This window comes from Mesitornis unicolor, unplaced genomic scaffold (assembly GCF_000695765.1).
Source record: "Mesitornis unicolor isolate BGI_N332 unplaced genomic scaffold, ASM69576v1 scaffold30781, whole genome shotgun sequence".
NCBI lineage: Eukaryota > Metazoa > Chordata > Aves > Mesitornithiformes > Mesitornithidae > Mesitornis > Mesitornis unicolor.
Window position 1 is genome coordinate 1,213 of NW_010164933.1, and position 312 is coordinate 1,524.

The 312-nt window shown below is 63.5% G+C and overlaps 1 protein-coding gene across 1 annotated transcript in view; it reads left to right on the forward strand.

Moving 5' to 3' along the window:
* Positions 1 to 312, forward strand: part of CEBPZ (CCAAT/enhancer binding protein (C/EBP), zeta) — a gene marked incomplete at its 3' end in the record, with an annotated part of 10,864 nt that overhangs the window by 173 nt on the left and 10,379 nt on the right. The window lies entirely within an intron of this gene.

Consider the following 312-nt stretch of genomic DNA (forward strand, 5'->3'; position numbering starts at 1 on the left):
GGAGACCGCGGCTCTTAGGCACCAGGGCCATGGCAGCGGCGCCGGTGTCCGTGGCCCGATCCTGCTTCCTTTCCTCTCCGGGTCGTGGCTGCACTACACCCCACCAGCTGCTTGAGGCCGGGAGACCGATTAAAGGCCACTGAGGGCGGGCGAAAAACAAACAAACAAACAAAAAAATCCCACTAAGAGTTGCCTGAAACCCCCTCTCACTCCCTCGCCACCCATCTTGCAGGACCTGCGGGGACGGAAGTGCCCGCCGCGCATGCGCGCAAGCACCTTCCGGCGGGCAACGATGGCGGAGCTGTGGGGCTT